Here is a 17214-nt window from a genome sequence, read left to right on the forward strand (position 1 = left end):
GATAAAGAGACAGCAGCAAGTCCTGAGCACAAAAAGTCCCAGCAAAGCAGCAGCAATGTGGATAAACAGCAGCAGAAGAAGAAAGCAAACCCATCTTCCTGTCTGATTGGTTGAATTTCACGGAGGGGCGAGCAAGATGGCAGCGTGAAGAGGAGTTTTTGTTTGAGTTCTCAGCACGAGACACTTATTTGACGTCTTTCTGGCCTTCGGGACTTTTTTGGAGATCAGCGCGCTAAACTTGCTGGATCTGAGGCCAGGGTCTGCGGCGGCAGCATGTTGAAATGCTCAAAAAGGACTGAGTGACTTGGGCAAGCCACATGCGGCTAGCGACATGAAAGAAATGGACCCTTCATGATGCGTTCAACGTGCCAGCGCTGTGGTGGGAAAGGCTCCATCATAAACACGCCCTGCGCCGAGGTTCAGGCCAAAAAGAAGAAGACGATGACTTCCAAGCCCAAGAAGGTCGGCCTCAGCGTGGGCGAGCTGATTGTGAAAGCCGTGGCCGCTTCCAAGGAGCGCAACGGCCTGTCTGTGGCCGCTCTCAAGAAGGCTCTGGCTGCCGGAGGCTACGATGTGGACAAGAACAAGGCCCGTGTCAAGACCGCCATCAAGAGCCTGGTGGCGAAGGGCACTCTGGTGCAGACCAAGGGCACCAGGACCTCCGGATCCTTCAAGATGAACAAGGCTACTGAGAGCAAAGCCAAGAAGCCCGCCGCGGCCAAAGCCAAGAAACCGGCAGCAGCTGCTAAGAAGTCGCCCAAGAAGGCAGCAGCAGCACTTCAGCTACTAGACAGGACAAAGCTGAAGGAGAACTGCCGGGACTGTTGAAGTGGGAGAGGACAAAAGAGTGAGAGGACAACAGAGTGAGAAGACTAGGTGAGAACACATAGGAATTATTTAATGTGGGAAATCAAAATTTGGGTTAGCAAACCTGGGGAAAAGAAAACTGACTGCTTAAGTTGGAAAATTGAGACGGAGTCTGAAACATTGCGAAAATAGAAACATATACAAAATCACACACACACACAAGCAGAACATGCATTAACCCTACTAACAATTCCAAACACAAAATGACTCATGAAGACTCATAGCACATTAGTTAAGAAATGATTAAATAATAGCAGAGAAATGTGTAGGAAAGGCAGCTTTAAGAACATGCTCTGCTGGAGATGCAGCTCCACAGACATGCATTAGACCTGCCTAATAACACAAACACCCATGCAATGAAAATTAGCTTGTTATCTTTCATCAGTGTTAAATTAGTGTCAATTTAGCAGACACTTGTTATTAAATACTGAATGTATCCAATGCAAAAAATTGACTCTCCAGGTTGCAGGACAACAGTTTAACTTTTGTGGGAAAAAAGATCCTGGTTTGACCAACCAGTGATCAGACAATAAATTTAGTTGTTAAAATGGTAAATTGGGAGAAGCTTCCTGCTTGATTGAGGCAGCACATGTAATTTACTGTATGAGGGAAATTGTCTTTTGTGATACTATTTTGAACATGCTTTTCTGTCGTCCTGTCAACTTAGTGGGTTAATAGCTGATATGCAAATTAGTTGATCGGTTTTAGATTAATGAAAGGTGACTGAATTCTAGCACGAGTGAATGAGATGTGTTGGAGTTGTTGTGTGTTGAGTGGAGACTCTAAAACACTGAGTTTCCTGTTTTGATGTGCGAGTGAATCCTGTATTTAGATACACAACTCTGAATACATCAGAACAAACGTCTTTTGTGAAGTGCATGACAGCATGTCACATGTTTTATGATGAAGGGAAAAAGGAAAAATTGAATAAAATAGATCTGTGGCTTAAATGAGTGAAGAGCACAGACCGGGTGATTAAACTCATAGCTAATATGACATTAGGGTTATGTTGTGTGTTGTGCAGTTGATGGTTGGTTTGGAGTGAATCTAGCTGATGATTCTTCTCCTGTTGTGAAGATGATGAGGAGTTTGTGTCATGACTTAACAAGGCCTTTTTATTTTGATACTTTCACAGTGCACTGAGAGTTTGGTTTGATAATCTCTGTTATTTTTTATTTTTCATTTTTGAACAAGCACTGATTTTTGCTTGTGAATTTCTTTTCTTTGAGCAGATCTGCAAGTCGGGAATTAAAAGCGTTACACGTCGTCAAGAAAATTGTTGCAAGTGAGTTTCTCCACATTTAAAATGGGTTCAGGAGAAAGCCACTTATTTGGGACAATTAGGAAATGAGAGTCCCCCCCAAAAAGGATTCAACGAGGAAATCCAGTCTAAATTATTTTTCTTTTTGAAATAACGTCGTTTTGCTGAGCGTGGAAACGAATGCGATGATAATTTCCACAATTAGCAAAAGAAGGAACCACTGAGTGAATGAGTAAGAATTTTAAAATAACTGACTGACTGACTGAACATGATTGTGTGAAGCTAACCCCCACCTGACAAAGGTGCAGATGAACCCATGTGTTTCCTTTTACAGGAGCAGAAAGATGACAGCAACACTCGAGGTTGCATGATGATTTAACCTTTTAAATGCCATTTTCTGTGTCTGTGCATTTATCAGGTGTGTTATTCATAGGCTTGAGTTGCTCACAGAGATAACTGTGACAAAGTATGCATACGCCTGCGCAAGCGCTAATATTTGCATTTTCTTTTCTTGCAGCATGCCAGTTCTTCATGTGAATTGATGATGCGATTTATACCAGGACAACTGGTTGATGTTTTTTCCTACTACAGGATTTCTGGGTTTATGTGTGAGGAAAACTGTGTTTACAGGTTATGAGTGGTGATGCTGTTGCATTGTGTTGATGGGAAAATGTGAAGGTTACTTTGATAATGTGAATAACATGTGTGAAATTTCCTGTGTTGAGAACTGGTGTTACTTCTTTCCACAGCTAGGGTTGACTTTATGGTGTTTTTATGGCACCTCTGGAACCTGTTGACCTGTGTCTGACCTCTGTCTGACTACAGTCAATGTGCATTGCTAATGTTAGTTTCTTTGAGAATGCTGTGGAAGATTCAGCTGAAACGGACAAGTGACATGAGTAAAACAAATAAGAGATACAGTGTTTCTGGGATAGTTTGATATGGGCTCATTAGCTGGCCACTTTTGAGCCCATAGTAATATATAAGTGGAGTGACTTTGCTTAAGAGCAGTCACCGATTACATTAATGTTGCCTGAGTACATGGGATGATCCATGTCTGAGGCGACTTATGAAAATGATTGTAGTTTACTGATTTGAGAAAACCTGCACATGACACTTGTCTTGCTGATGTTGAATGCTTCTTGTCCTTATGATACAATTGTTTACAGGTATGGAGTTTGATTTTACTTCCAGATTTTGTTTTCCAGGCCATGATGGTGTGTATGCAGGCTCCTGGGAGAGCCAGGTGTTAAGCAAACTTAATATGCAAAACACGCTAACATTTTCGTTGCAGGATTATAGGTCCAGGGTGGTGCTGCTCCAGGGGAGGAGATGCCCTGATGTTGCCTGGGATATGATCTAGCTAATCTTTTTCTTTAAGACAGGAATCCAGGTTTGGTGAGTTGACGCATGGGTGTGTCCATGCGTCAAGAGGAGGGGTCCAGGATTAACATGAAACAATGTTTTTTATTATTGTTGCAGTGATTTGTGTGATTAGCCGTTTATTTACAAATATTAAACCTATGCAAGTGGTGCACCCATGTTCAGATGAGGCTTTGATGGCCTATAAGTGAAGTTCACTGAACTAAAGAATGTGGTTTGATGATTGTTGACATACTCTCCAAATAGTTTGTCTTCCTAGCAAGGAAATACAGGTGCAGCAGTAATCTCCTGAGAAATCTTCAGAGGCCCAGTGAGAAGCGCATAGCTGACAGGACCAGGCAGTGGTTGAGGTCAAAGATCAAGCTGGTTGGGGCCCATCATGAGATCAGACCTTGGAGCCACAGCAAGGACCATGAAACTGCCTGCAAAATAGAGGAGAGGATCGTCCACAAGATGGGAGAGAGGCTTCAGGAGGATCAGAGATCATCTTCAGCACAGCAGACATGCTACTGAGCTTCCAGGAAATCAAGAGGAGACTTCCCACAGCAAGATTTTAAATACAATGAAAGATTCAATATTGACGCTGAGGAAGACGACTAAGGTGTACGACGTGCTCTGCCTTAAACCTTCAGCAGCGTTGGAACATAAACACTCAGGGGATGAGGAGCGTGCCAAGCTCCATCGACAGCGTAGAAGGAGTTCGAGGATGACATCATGATTCTGTGAAAAGCACAGGAACCAGAAGCTATGGTGGTGATGACAGCAGTTTCCTATGAACATCACCTAACGCTGTGCCACTGTACTGTGCATACGATGACACTCTGAAGGCTGCTGGGATCATAATAGCAGTAAGACAACCCTTCACCCTTTCCACAGAGGTGTTTTCTGCAGAGTATGGACAATGAAGGACAATGAAGGAGTCATAAATATCCCCCTCACAGGACGAAGGCCTGAAGTGAGGTAATGGGAGGCCATAAAACTAGAGTGCTGAGAGGTCTGCAGCTTTGGAAATAGCTGAGAACCATGTTGACAAACAACAAAACCAACTGGTATGTTTGAATGTTTATTCTACATACATTTGGACTCTGGTCCTATGGACAACGATGGAAACAACTGGAAGAGACATTCATGATGCCCTGCAGAACTCAAACCACTCTGCAGAGAGGCATGTGATGTGCACACCTGGAGGAAGCATTACCAAGCTGAGATGTTTTTGAAAATGTTACTTTTTTATTTTCACTATTAAATTAACAATTTCTTTGTTTGCTCGTAAGATGCAGTTTGCCATGAGATGAGCTCAATGAATGGGATAACTGCTAATACATTTGTTGTACTGTGTACCTTTTCAGTAATTTAGGGTGATTTGACATATGCTGAGTATAAAAATGTTTGCATTGAAACTGTCAGACATGAGGTATTCATACCTGGGAACTTTTCAGGCATAAAGGTCAAAAAGGGGGGAAATGTTAGATTTGTATTGTTGATTGTCATTTATGCTTAGAAATATTTACTTATATATGCTTAGAGTTTTGTAATTAGTTGTAGATTGGTAGAGGTTTTGATCCTTGATAGTCTGCAAACTTTGTGTGTATTAGACAGCACTTTGGGAGCATGAGAGGTCATACCGTGTCTTATTATTTTATGGTAGGATTAACGTAGTTGCGTCTGTTCTAGTCTAAGTGCTCTTTGTTTAGATGAACTGCAGGACTTCCTCACCGTGTTATCTAGGATGAACCATCTAGGGTGAGGGGGAGGCTACCCTCTTCCTGACCAAGGATGTTTGACCCTTTGATCAGCAGTCTCCCCACACACACACACACACACACACACACACACACACACACACACACACACACACACACACACACACACACACACACAGGCAAGGTACTCTTTGTGTATGTAGACGTCATATGTTAATGAACTTATGCATATTCATGTAACCTCAATAAAAGGACAGTGATACGGGAGAACGGACGAGACCAACTGGAGTCAAGCGGTTGTCCGGTTCTCTCCCGTGCACGAGTAACATGAAGAACTTTGCCTACTTGTGTCTTGCTTAGCAGTGTAATTATATTGTCTTAACGTTCCAGCGAATAGGTTTATGCTACAAACCTATCAGTACACACCACCCATGGTCCAGTAGGTCTTGGTCAAACAATGATTTCAATGAACACACGTGTGGGAAGACACTCTGTACGCAGACAGCCAGTAGTCCTCGACTTAATCAGAGCATACACAGATTTTTATAGCATCAGGGTTTGAATTACTGACGCCCCTTCATACGTCACAGACAGGATATATACATACGTCAAATCAAAACCACAATGACCTTTTAACACAGTTTAAAAGAACATCGTCTTCCATCTTCATAACAGGTGCATCCTGTCACTGCCGGATGCTCGCTTGTCATCTTAACACCTCAGCAGCAGTTCTGCGACAAACTGCTCTTTGCAACATCAGCAAAACATAATTAAACTTTCCCCCATAAATGAATCTAGCTAAAAGTGTGTGTGTGTCTGCGTCTGTGTGCTAACCACAATTGCACCCTGTTTCACCTCGCGACTAGCTCCTGACCCCTCACCAGACAGAGAGACAGAAACCACTCTCGTATGTATAATAATCGAACTGAAACTATGGATATGACTTTTACTAAATAAATGTTTTAATCAAGAACCTCTACTAAACATAATAACTGTGTGCATAAGCATCTTAAGGCCTTCTTAAAGCTATCTGTTACATTGTTAAAGCAATGATCATACTGCTGCTCAAAATAACTTCCTGCTTCTGCTTTCGGTTTCAGTTCTGCAAAAGGCACACTCTGCAAACCTGCAACTTCCTGTCAGCCTGCAACTTAGTCTTTCTGAAAGACACACACTGTTCAACCCCTGAATGCAATATAAACTCCAGATTATATTATTAATGCAATGGTAATAATGACAATTATTTAACAATAGCAGTAAAATAATTTCCCTTCTCCACAAGATCGGCCGCTCTCGGCTTTCTCCGGAGGAGAGGGAACGCCGATTTCGGGCTGGGGAATGCCTGTACTGTGGGAGGCCCGGTCACCGCATCGCTGTTTGCCCGGTCCGCCCAAACGACCCGGCCCACCGGTAAGTCCGGGGATACGGGTGGGCAGCACTTTAAGCACTACTAGACCCCGATTATTACTGTCCGTTACCCTCGTGACTGATAACCAGACCTTTACATGCTCCGCGCTGGTGGACTCTGGGGCGGAACAGAACCTCATGGATGAGAGACTGGCTAAGAAGTTAGCGGTGTCTCTTGCTCCACTCGAGCCGCCCATCCCTGCGTCCACATTGAATAATCAAGTGTTTGCTTATATCACCCACCAAACCGCGCCAGTACAGTCAGTCGCATCAGGAAACCACCAGGAGCAGCTTTCCTTTTTCACTTTTCCCGCTCCTGACACCCCGCTTATCTTAGGTTACCCCTGGCTACAGAAACATAACCCTCACATTGATTGGGCCGGAAAGAGAATCGCGAGCTGGAGTGTGTTCTGTCTGGCGATGTCATGGTCCCTGTGCCTCCCCGGCCAGCCCAGTGTGGCCACAAGTGTTTGTTGTTTTTCTCTCGCTCTCTCTCTCCTACCTGTCTGCCTGGGCGGAGCTCTGATTGGGCTCCTGCCCTTGGCCCACGCACCTGCAGCTGATCTCGAGCGAATTGCAGATCTCTGGCTCTTAAGGCTGGGGCTCTGAGCTATTCGTCGCTGGAATATTGAGTAACTCTCGTTAGTATTGCCTGGCTTCCTTGCGATTCTACTGTTCCCGTGTTTGCCTTCGACTTACCCTCGTCTGTGTAAACAGGTTTACCTGGATCAGCCCTTTTGTGACTCCTGGACCCCGTGAGTAGGAGAGTGAGCTGAGCTGCTTGTGTGGAGACTGTTTGGACGAGGAGCAGAGCGAGTGCGAAGAAGTGTGTCTCCCCAGCCTATTGATCCCCGGGACCCTGGTGTTTCCCCCCTCCCTTCACGTGTATATAGCGCACCAGTGTGATTAATAAAGTGTCGTTGAACTGTGCTACCTCAGTCTGCGCCTGAGTCCGTTCCACCCCCGTGACAGAATATTCCAGCCACCATGGACTCAGCAGATTCAGCTTCCTCCCCGTCTCCCTCCACCCCGGTCACACTGGAAGCGATCTTACAACGCCACGAGCGAATGCTTGTTCACCTCAGCGAGAATGTCGCTGCCTTAACGCTAGCAGCTGCTCAGCGCACTCCATTGCCGGAACCCTCGCCTACCAGCGAACCCACCCAGGCGTCATCAAGCTCCGCAGTACGTACTGCCTCACTGGTTCCGGTCCCGGCTGTGTGTGAGTTTTATCTCCCCACACCTGAGCTGTTTTCAGGGGATGTAGGGAAGTGTGCGGGTTTTCTTATGCAGTGCTCTCTCCAGTTTCGCCAGCGGCCTCATGCCTTCTCTAATGACGGGAGTAAGATCTCATATTTTGTTCAGTTGCTACGAGATCGTGCGCTGACCTGGGCACAAGCCGTGCTGAGCGCTAGTCCCGAAATCACTTATGATGATTTTTTGTCTCTGTTCCGGAGTGTTTTTGATAAAGGCTCCACTGCTGCGGCGGCTGGGCTCCGCCTCATGAATCTGAAGCAAGGTAAGCGGAGCATGGCAGATTTTTCAGTTGACTTTTGGACACTAGCGACGCAAGCGGGGTGGGGGCAGGAAGCATTAAAGACGGCACTGCTAAATAATGTGAGCGAGGAGATTAAAGATGAACTGATGGTGCGTGAGTTACCCTCCTCTTTAGGTGCGATCATGTCCCTATGCATCCGAATAGACGATCGCCTGCGTGCACGGCGAAGCACGCAACGTCGCTTCGCTCAGCCTCGGCAACCGAGGGATGCCTCACCGGGGCCTGGAGCGGCACGCGAGCACTGCGAGGTTGAGGAGGAGGAGCAGCCCATGCAACTTGGACGTTCGCAGCTCTCGCCCGCAGAACGTCAACGGCGTATGGCTGCCGGTGAGTGTCTATATTGCGGCCGTCAGGGCCATTTTGCCTCTTCATTCCGCGCACGGGCAAAAGGGCGCGCTCGCCAGTAGTTGAGAGAATACTGGTGGGCGATATAACGACTAAAAGTTCTCTCCCCCGGCTTATGTTACCTGCAAAACTCACCATTAAGAATGTTACCCACTCTCTTCAAGCTCTAGTGGATTCAGGTGCTGAGCAGAGTTTCATTGACGCAGCTCTGGCGAAAAAGCTAAACGTCACACTACACGCCCTACCCGATCCACTTGCTGTCACAGCCCTGTCTGGGCAACGCTTGTCGGACATAACCCAAATCACAGAACCCCTGTCTCTTACTCTCTCGGGTAACCACTCAGAGCGCATCGAGCTTTTCGTGTTTCAAGCACCGCGCACCCCCCTTGTATTGGGTTATCCGTGGCTGCTCCAGCACAATCCGCACATTGATTGGAAGAAAGAGAGAGTGACTGGGTGGAGCATTGACTGCTACATGAACTGTCTCCAAGCTGCACCTGCTCCAACCACATCTCCAGGGTCTGACCAGCCAGTCGAGCCCCCGGATTTGACCTCGGTCCCGCGTGTTTATCATGATTTGGCTGAACTGTTTAGTAAAGACGGGGCGCGTTCACTTCCCCCTCATAGACCGTATGACTGCGCGATTGATCTCCTGCCTGGGGCTCCGCTTCCATCTGGTCGTTTGTACAGCATTTCTCAGCCAGAGAAGGAGTCTATGGAGAAGTACTTTGCAGACTCTCTCGCTGCGGGCATCATTCGGCCGTCGTCCTCCCCAGTGGGAGCGGGGTTTTTCTTTGTTGCTAAGAAAGACAAGACCCTTCGCCCCTGTATCGACTATCGCGGGCTTAACAAAATCACCGTTCGTAACAAGTATCCTCTGCCCCTTCTTTCTTCTGCTTTTGAGTTACTTCAGGGTGCCACGATCTTCAGTAAGTTGGACTTGCGCAACGCCTACCATCTGGTGAGAATCCGTGAAGGGGATGAGTGGAAAACGGCCTTCAATACTCACCTAGGCCATTTCGAGTACCTTGTGATGCCGTTCGGCCTGACCAACGCCCCGGCCGTGTTCCAGGCTCTTGTTAATGATGTTCTCAGAGACTTTATTAACCGATGTGCTTTTGTCTACTTAGATGACATTCTCATCTTCTCCAAGTCTAAAGCGGAACATGAGGTCCATGTGAGGCAGATCCTGCAGCGCCTGCTGGAGAATAGGCTCTTTGTTAAAGGAGAGAAATGTGACTTCCACATGGATTCAGTGGCATTTCTGGGCTACATCATCACCAAAGGGGATTTGAAACCTGACCCGGCAAAAGTTCAGGCAGTGTTGGACTGGCCCAAACCACCCGATCGCCGGCAGCTTCAGCGCTTTCTGGGGTTTGCTAACTTCTACAGACGTTTCATCAGGGATTTCAGTAAAGTTGCTCTGCCTCTCTCTAGGTTAACATCACCCAAGGTGCCATTCCACTGGGACCGGCTGGCTCAGGAAGCCTTCTCTCACCTCAAGGAACGGTTCGCCACCGCCCCGATCCTTCGCCAGCCGGACCTCTCCCTGCAGTTCGTTGTGGAGGTGGATGCATCGGAGTCTGGAGTAGGGGCCGTGCTCTCCCAACAGTTCGAGGGTAAGCTCCACCCCTGTGCCTTTTTCTCTCGTCGTCTTTCCCCAGCCGAGAGGAATTATGACATCGGAGACCGCGAACTTCTGCCCGTAAAGCTGGCTCTGGAGCAGTGGAGGCACTGGCTGGAGGGGGCTGCACAGCCGTTCATTGTATGGACCGATCATAAAAACCTCGAATACATCCGCTCGGCGAAACGGCTCAACTCACGGCAGGCCAGGTGGGCTTTGTTTTTCACCCGGTTTAATTTCACCATCACTTACAGGCCAGGCTCCCGTAATGTTAAACCAGACGCTCTTTCCCGGCAATACGCCCCAGTCGGAGAGGAGTCCGACCCTGGATCTGTTCTGCCTACTTCCTGTGTTATTGGAGCAGTTACATGGGAGATCGAAGATCGAAGGTGCCATCATGGCACCGGACACCGGTACCCATCCCTAGCCTCGACCTTTCTGGAGCTTCTCCCCACGGACCCTCACCCCTCCCTCCGGTTTCCTCGGCCCCGCTATCATCGTAAGACGCGCACTCTACCTCCCCTCGTATGCTGCCGTTTTCCCCGCACCCCAATAATCCTTTTTCCTTTTTCTGTTTCAGCCTCCCACAGTCCCACTCTTGGCGTTCCAGCGCGACTCGCCTCCCGGTCCCTCGGTTTCTCTGGTTCCGTGCGTTTTTTCCCTTCTACCCTCCCGGGACACCCTCAGTTATAATAAAGTTTATTTTTTGTTCTCTCGTACCACTGTGTGTGTGTTCTGCTCCTGGGTCCAGCTTGTGCGTGGAACTTCGGTTCATGACAATCCCTAGTTTTTTGTTGTTTTATCTCTGTGATCTTGCAAAACAGGAGCAGCAGAGAATTCCTGTTTCTGTGTTGTTAGACTAAAAAAGTTTGTACACCCCTCCAATAGCCAAACCCATCTGTTCTCTGATTGGATTGTTAAATTTGTAATTGACACGACATTGACCAATCAGATGAAAGGAAGAAAAATAGGGTCAAAATTCATACTTATAACTTGAAACTTGAGTGCAGAGTTTCACACAAATCTGTTTTTTTACACACACAAACTCTTTTTACACATACGAAACTGATTTACAAGTACAAAATATTTATGACCACGATTTGAGCCCATAATGGCCCACCTCACAAACGGAGGGGCGCCCTTATTCCCAGCAAATGGGCGGCAGAAAACCAACTAGTGCCTATGCTGTCCCCAAAATGTGCTGGCATAATCCTGGGGCAGCATGAGTAAGGCAAGGCAAGTTTATTTGTATAGCACAATTCAACAACAAGGTGATTCAAAGTGCTTTACAGAGACATTAGAAACAAAAACAAATAAAAAGCATGATTTAAAATTGATTAAAACAAGCAAACTGGGAGCCAGCCGTGTGGTGTGGTGGTGTGGAGGGAAGGGAGGACCCAAGATGCAGCGAACTGATGATACGAGTGATGTTTATTTACAAGGTGGTGGTGGTGGCAAAAACAGGCAACTCAGCATGAGCAATTACAAACCTAAACTGGGAGAAACTAAAGACACAGACCTTCAGAACAGAACAGGAAATCCAGAACACGAGCCTTCAAAATAAAACAGGAAACAGACTGATGTACAACACAACACGGGGACATGAACAGAGCACCAAGGACAGACACAGTAGGGCTGACAATACACCAAACTTCAGGTTAACCCCTAAACTAATACAAATCAGAATAAACACAAAACGCTGGGTCAACGACCCAGGACCATGACAGTACCCCCCCTCCAAGGGCTGGCTCCAGACAGCCCAAAACAAAAGCAAACGACCAACCCAGGGCGGGTGGCGGGGGCCCAGGACGGAGGGACCAACACCGAACAGAACAAGCTCCAGCGAACCGAGGGAACTGACCAAAACAAAAACACACATGCTGGAGCACAAGAACAACAACACAGTTCAGGAGGCCGGCCCAGAGGCTGACAGCTCAGAAGTCCGCGACACGTCGGCGACACAGCTCCAAAAGCCGACCGAGCGGAAGGCAGCGGTGGCGGAGCGGAGGCAGTTCAGGGGGCCGACCGTGCACACGGCAGCGGCGGCGACGGGGAAACCGTTCAGGCGGCCGACCGTGGGGACAGCAACGGCGGCGACGAGGAAACCGTTCAGGCGGCCGACTGTGCGGACAGCAACGGCGGCGATGACACAAGTCTGGAGGCCGACCACGCGGAAGGCAGCGGCGGCGTCTAGGAGGTCGTCCATATTGACGATGACGCTCCACCAGCGGCCTGGCAGATGACCGCCGATGTCGAGGCGGCAGTTCGGGACCCGAAGGTGGCGTGGCCGTCGCAGCACCAGACGAGACCGAAGCAGAGGCTGGACCAGACGAGGCTGAAGCAGAGGCTGGACCAGGCAAAGCTGAAGCCGATGATGCTGAAGCCGGACCAGGCGAAGCTGAAGCCGAAGATGCTGAAGCCGGGCCAGGCGAAGCTGAAGCCGATGATGCTGAAGCCGGGCCAGGCGAGGCAGGAGGCTGGACGGGCTCCTCGGGCCCCCCAGCAGGCGAAGCAGGAGGCTGGACGGGCTCCTCGGGCCCCCCAGCAGGCGAAGCAGGAGGCTGGACGGGCTCCTCGGGCCCCCCAGCGAAAACAGTCTCTGGACCAGTGGGCACCTCGGGCCCCTGGAACACACAGGTCAGAACCAGCAGGCGCACGGGCCTCTGGCAGGCATAGTTCAGAACCAGCAGGCGCACGGGCCTCTGGCAGGCACGGGTCAGAACCAGCAGGCGCACGGGCCTCTGGCAGGAATGGGTCAGAACCAGCAGGTGCACGGGCCTCTGGCAGGAACGGGTCAGAACCAGCAGGCGCACGGGCCTCTGGTAAACACAAGGCAGACTGCAGCTGCACGGAGCATTGACTCAGCTCAGGCAGCGACAGCCGGATACAGTCCTCAGCTGGCTTCTTAACCTCCAGGGGTCCAGAGTCGGCCGGGGGCTGGAACCCAGCCTCTGGGGAGGCCCTGGAGTGCGTCACAGTCTCTGGGCTGGCCAGCTGTTGCGGACTGACTACTACAGTATGTGGTGTGTCTCTCTGCTTGACATGAACAGGTGAAAAATAGTTCTTTCCAGGTTGGATGGACTTAACTTGTTGTGCAGGAGGAGTTGGTGAAGATGATGGCTGAATAGGTGATGATAAGGCTGATGAGTCTCTTGCCAACTGAGCTATTGACTGAGCTATGGATTGTAACCAAGTGTCTTATAGGTCTGGCTGTGACTGTAATGGAGGTGACGGTTGAGTGGCTAACTGAGGTAGCGGCTGCAGGGCAGCTAACCGAGCTACCGGCTGGGCAGCTGGCTCAACAAACACAGCCCCGGAATAAACAGTCACACGAGCTGTCACAACAGTGTCTTTTTCACTCACCACAGCCGGCAGTTCCGAAGTCCTAATCTCCGGCTGTGGGGCGATGTGCCGACGGCGTGATCGTCGCTTCCTCCCGGGCAAAACCTCCGGCGGGCCGGGCAAAACCTCCGGCGGGCCGGGCAAAACCTCCGGCGGGCCGGGCAAAATCTTCACCGCCGGGCTGGGTTGGGAAGCGGTAGCGGCTGGAGGGTGAAGGTGCAGCTCATGAAGGAGGAAGTCCTGTGCCAGCGGGTGAAGCGAGTCTAGCAGCCAGGAGTGTGCAGAGAGTAGCTGCTGTAGCCTGGCTTCTACAGCGCGGTGGAACTCTTCTCCCTCCTGCTCGAGCCACAGGTTTACCAACCTTGCGACCGTGTCGGTTACTTCCTCCCGAAACTCCTGGGTAGGTGCGAATGCTGCTGGGTCCATGTTTGGTCGGCTCGTACTGTCACGGCTGGCGGAGGGAGCCGTGTGGTGTGGAGGGAAGGGAGGACCCAAGATGCAGCGAACTGATGATACGAGTGATGTTTATTTACAAGGTGGTGGTGGCAAAAACAGGCAACTCAGCATGAGCAATTACAAATCTAAACTGGGAGAAACTAAAGACAAACCTGAGACCATACAAAAGGGGTGCGGGGCAGAGAGACGCAGAGACAGGAACGAAACACCATAGAATGCAGCGATACACGGAGGAACGCAGACGAGCCGACAACGAACACAGACCGACACCCACTAAATATACACACACAAGGTAATCAGGTAATCACACACAGGAGGGAAGAACAGCTGAACCTAATACACATGGGGACCGGAGGAGACAAGCTGAACACAATAACAACAGACACAGACCTTCAGAACAGAACAGGAAATCCAGAACACGAGCCTTCAAAATAAAACAGGAAACAGACTGATGTACAACACAACACGGGGACATGAACAGAGCACCAAGGACAGACACAGGTAGGGCTGACAATACACCAAACTTCAGGTTAACCCCTAAACTAATACAAATCAGAATAAACACAAAACGCTGGGTCAATGACCCAGGACCATGACACAAACAAACAAACAAACAAACAAACAAACAAACAAACAAACAAACAAACAAACAAACAAACAAACAAACAAACAAACAAACAAACAAACAAAACAGTATATAAAATCAAAACAGATAAAATCAGAACAATAGATAAAATCAGTAGTTAAAATGTTAGTTTGGAAATTTAAGCTTAAAAGTGTGGATTTGGTGCTTTATTCAAATGCAGCTGAGAACAGGTGAGTCTTCAACCTGGATTTAAATAAACTGAGTGTTTCAGCTGATCTGAGGCTTTCTGGGAGTTTGTTCCAGATATAAGGAGCATAAAAGCTGAATGCAGCTTCTCCGTGTCTGGTTCTGACTCTGGGAACTGATAAAAGACCGGATCCAGATGACCTGAGGGATCTGGAAGGTTCATACTGGGTCAGGAGGTCACTGATGTATTTTGGTCCTAAACCATTCAGAGCTTTATGGACCAGCATCAGAACTTTAAAGTCTATCCTCTGACGGACAGGCAGCCAGTGTAAAGACCTCAGAGCTGGACTGATGTGGTCCACTTTTTTGGTCTTAGTGAGGACTCGAGCAGCAGAGTTCTGAATGAGCTGTAGTTGTCTGACTGATTTTTTTAGGTAGACCTGTAAAGATGCTGTTACAGTAATCAAGCCTACTAAAAATGAATGCATGGACTAGTTTTTCCAGGTCCTGTTGAGACATCAGATCTTTTATCCTTGATATATTCTTGAGGTGATAGTAAGCTGACTTTGTTATTGTCTTAATGTGTTTTTCTAAGTTTAGGTCTGCATCCCTCACTACACCCAAATTTCTCACCTGGTTTGTGGTTTTTAGGTGTATAGATTGAAGTTCTCTGGTGACCTGTAATTGTTTTTCTTTGGCGCCAAAGACTATTACCTCAGTTTTGTCTTTGTTTAGCTGGAGAAAATTGTGGCACAACCAGTCATTAATTTCCTCAATGCATTTACCAAGAGCCTGTACAGGGCCTTGGTCTCCTGGTGACATTGTGATATATATTTGTGTGTCATCTGCATAGCTATGATAGTTTATTTTGTTGTTCTTTATAGTCTGTGCCAGTGGGAACATGTAAATGTTAAACAGAAGGGGTCCCAAGATGGAACCTTGGGGAACTCCACATGTGATACTTGTCTGCTCAGATGTGAAGTTACCTATTGATACAAAGTATTTCCTGTTTTCTAAGTATGTTTTGAACCAGTTTAGTACAGTTCCTGAAAGACCTGCCCAGTTCTCCAGTCGTTTGAGTAATATAGAATAGAATAGAATAGAATTCAACTTTATTGTCATTGCACATGCACAGGTACAGGGCAACGAAATGCAATTTGCATCCATCCAGAAGTGCTTTAGTGATATAGATATATTACAATATATATTAGCAATAATATAGATATGTGAGTATATTACAGAAATGGGTCTATTATGGTATGTTATAATGTACACGGTATGAAGTATGTTGTGAATATTCTATAACTATAAGTATGTGCAGGCTGTAGTGAGTACAAGCTATGTACAGGATATAAATATGAAAAACTATACAGAATATGAAATAAATAACTTTACAGGAATCTGAGATATACAGCTATACAGAAATGGGAACTATGCAAGAATGTTGTGGTCAACTGTATCAAATGCTGCACTGAGATCCAGTAAAACTAAGACTGACATTTTTCCACTGTCTGTGATCAGACATACAGTGGGGCAAAAAAGTATTTAGTCAGCCACCGATTGTGAAAGTTCCCCCACTTAAAATGATGACAGAGGTCAGTAATTTGCACCAGAGGTACACTTCAACTGTGAGAGACAGAATGTGAAAAAAAAATCCATGAATCCACATGGTAGGATTTGTAAAGAATTTATTCGTAAATCAGGGTGGAAAATAAGTATTTGGTCAATAACAAAATCGATGCCACCCTGGGCAATCGCCCATATCAAAAACCGCTACTGCTTTTAATAGTGTGTAATAGTGTGTAATATCTTTGTGTTTCATTGCTGAGCATCAGTAATACTAATAAGATTGCTTATTAGACACATTTGTTTTGTTGTTGCTGTTTTACAGCACCTTTCTTCTGAAACACCTGCCCTGTTCCTGCTGACCTCAGATCATCTTTACATGTAGACTGAGCTAATGTTTTCATATTTACTCTCCGACCCTGTTTCAGCGTGTCTTAGTGATGGAGAGTATGAACAGAACACACCTGAACACCTGTTCAAACAACTCAGAATGTTTACTGTCAGATTTTGATGTTTTCATAGATTTTTAGTCACTGTCTGATTACCTCTCTGAGGTTGGTGGCACTCATAGCATCATGTTCTGTGGGAGAAGAGTCACATGACCCATGAACTTCATACAAACTAACCTGTGTAGTGTCTTCAGATATCCACTAGATGGAATCAGTCCTCAGAATACAGAAACAAAACCACTGCACTGCAGCTGCACAAGGACAATAAAATCTGATCCTGAGATTCAGGATGGAAAACAGAAGCTGCTCTCTCACGCCACTGTTCCTCCACTCGCCCCAGCCAGTCTAGACACTAAACCTCTTCATCTTGGACAACATCCTCCTCTCTGACACCACCTTAAGAGAGTCCATCTCCATCCCCACAACATTATTGTCCTTGCGGATCAGTTTATTGAGTCTTTTGGCATCAGCAACCCTCAAT

General features: G+C 47.4%; 1 pseudogene; it reads left to right on the forward strand.

Annotated features, from left to right (window-relative positions):
* Nucleotides 1-354: 354 nt before the first annotated feature.
* Nucleotides 355-5306, forward strand: LOC147334292 (histone H1 pseudogene; annotated as a pseudogene).
* The last annotated feature ends 11908 nt before the right edge of the window (nucleotides 5307-17214 follow it).

Source organism: Aulonocara sp. 'chitande type north' Nkhata Bay, linkage group LG3 (assembly GCF_057382095.1).
Source record: "Aulonocara sp. 'chitande type north' Nkhata Bay isolate Kocher_YH1m ecotype deep benthic linkage group LG3, A_spYH_male_GT1.1, whole genome shotgun sequence".
NCBI classification, from domain to species: domain Eukaryota; kingdom Metazoa; phylum Chordata; class Actinopteri; order Cichliformes; family Cichlidae; genus Aulonocara; species Aulonocara sp. 'chitande type north' Nkhata Bay.